The sequence below is a fragment of the Schistocerca cancellata genome, unplaced genomic scaffold (genome assembly GCF_023864275.1).
Source record: "Schistocerca cancellata isolate TAMUIC-IGC-003103 unplaced genomic scaffold, iqSchCanc2.1 HiC_scaffold_337, whole genome shotgun sequence".
NCBI lineage: Eukaryota > Metazoa > Arthropoda > Insecta > Orthoptera > Acrididae > Schistocerca > Schistocerca cancellata.
In genome coordinates, this window is record NW_026046355.1 from 10,001 (window position 1) to 12,500 (window position 2,500).

At 56.5% G+C, this 2,500-nt stretch overlaps 1 non-coding gene across 1 annotated transcript in view; it reads left to right on the forward strand.

Moving 5' to 3' along the window:
• Positions 1–2,159: 2,159 nt before the first annotated feature.
• LOC126118154 (small subunit ribosomal RNA) overlaps positions 2,160–2,500 on the forward strand; it is a 1,909-nt gene continuing 1,568 nt past the window's right edge. Inside the window, exon 1 of the ribosomal RNA XR_007525605.1 lies at positions 2,160–2,500. This exon is cut by the window's right edge and continues 1,568 nt beyond it. This is a non-coding gene — a ribosomal RNA (small subunit ribosomal RNA).

The window sequence follows — 2,500 nt, forward strand, 5'->3', positions numbered from 1 at the left end:
TTAACCTAACCCACGTTGTGCCTTAACCTAACCCACGTTGTGGCTTAACCTAACCCACGTTGTGGCTTAACCTAACCCACGTTGTGGCTTAACCTAACCCACGTTGTGGCTTAACCTAACCCACGTTGTGGCTTAACCTAACCCACGTTGTGGCTTAACCTAACCCACGTTGTGGCTTAACCTAACCCACGTTGTGGCTTAACCTAACCCACGTTGTGGCTTAACCTAACCCACGTTGTGGCTTAACCTAACCCACGTTGTGGCTTAACCTAACCCACGTTGTGGCTTAACCTAACCCACGTTGTGGCTTAACCTAACCCACGTTGTGGCTTAACCTAACCCACGTTGTGGCTTAACCTAACCCACGTTGTGGCTTAACCTAACCCACGTTGTGGCTTAACCTAACCCACGTTGTGGCTTAACCTAACCCACGTTGTGGCTTAACCTAACCCACGTTGTGGCTTAACCTAACCCACGTTGTGGCTTAACCTAACCCACGTTGTGCCTTAACCTAACCCACGTTGTGCCTTAACCTAACCCACGTTGTGCCTTAACCTAACCCACGTTGTGCCTTAACCTAACCCACGTTGTGCCTTAACCTAACCCACGTTGTGGCTTAACCTAACCCACGTTGTGGCTTAACCTAACCCACGTTGTGCCTTAACCTAACCCACGTTGTGCCTTAACCTAACCCACGTTGTGCCTTAACCTAACCCACGTTGTGCCTTAACCTAACCCACGTTGTGCCTTACCCTGCTCTGTAATTGGCATATGACACGTTACATTAATGTATTGTTGTCCAACCGCAACCGGCTCAGAATGTTGTGTACACAGCTATGTGTCATCTCCCCATAACAGCTGCATTGCAGTGTGGTACGCCATAGAGACGTGTGGGAGTAATGGACGCAGTGGATGGCGATCAGCATGAGCCGTCTGTTCATGTAGTGGCGCGTGTATGCAGACGTAGTAGTCTCTTCTCACACAATGTGATAGCACGGTGCCCCGCGTTCCACATCTGCGACATGCTACAGAGGCCGGTTGACAGTTGGTCGCGCAATGGAGATCGCATATGTACGGGGGCACCTTCCACGTGCCCTCTAGTCGGGCACATTTTGTTGCGTGGATGTGAGCGAATGTAGTGTGTCTTGACACCTGACAGGCAGGCATGCAATAATAGTTGACTTTGCAAACGGGGATGGACGTGTACGTTTACTGGTGACGTTACGCAAATGAACAACTGGTAACCCGTTGTGGTGCGGTTGATCTTGCTGGAGGTACATCTGTGAGGGCAACGATCGGTACAGCTACGAAGCGGTCCCCACCATACCAACGAACGTGAATGTGAATCTGGGTGTGAAGCGATACGCGGCTGTGGGTGGGTGGGACTGTCCCCGGCCGGTGAGGGGGGGCCGCCCGGCGTGCTGGCCGCGCGGTGCGTGGGCGCACGCGCTACAGCCGGCTGGTGGGGGCGCCCAGTGGCAGGCGCGCCGGCCGACGGACGCGGCAGGCGGCGCAGCTGCGCGCCGGGGCACCCTGCGCGCGGCGCCGTGCAGCCAAAGTGGGTCCTCGCGGACCCGGTGCGAAGCGCGGTGGACATCTGCAGTGTGCTGGTCCGATTGAGGACTGTGTGCGTTGAGGATGCGCCGCCGCCCGGCACTCGGCGCCGCGACGCCGTCTGCTGCTCGGTCGCCCCAGCGGTTCTCGCTGGTGGTTTGTATCGCAGTTGTGCGGACGTGTTGGCACGTGCGCTGTGCTGGGAGAGTTCGCTTCGGCACCCACGTGGGGCCTTTGCCCTTCTGTGGCGCTGGCGTTGGAGCTGCCGGTCACCGTAGGTGGCGCGTGTTGTCTCCCGCCGGCAATGCCACGACAGCACGCTCCCGGGCCTCTGTCGGCAGCGGCAAGCTCAGTTGGGAGCACGGGTGGTCGCACCTAAAGCGTCTACTCGCCTAACTCCGGGCGATTGCGCCTCTCTCGAACCCGACCAAGTACTTAGGACGGCGCTGCGCGCCGCCGGGACCTGAGAGGGTTTCGAGGTGTATTGTGCAGGGGAGCCCAGCCTCCTCCTGTTTGCAGAATAATTGAGCGGACGCTTGCGTGTTCGCGCGGGCCCCCGGGACACACTCCCGGGCGGCCGGCTGCTCAGCTCTAGTTGACGCAGCTCCCTGGTTGATCCTGCCAGTAGTCATATGCTTGTCTCAAAGATTAAGCCATGCATGTCTCAGTACAAGCCGCATTAAGGTGAAACCGCGAATGGCTCATTAAATCAGTTATGGTTCCTTAGATCGTACCCACGTTACTTGGATAACTGTGGTAATTCTAGAGCTAATACATGCAAACAGAGTCCCGACCAGAGATGGAAGGGACGCTTTTATTAGATCAAAACCAATCGGTCGGCTCGTCCGGTCCGTTTGCCTTGGTGACTCTGAATAACTTTGGGCTGATCGCACGGTCCTCGTACCGGCGACGCATCTTTCAAATGTCTGCCTTATCAACTGTCGAT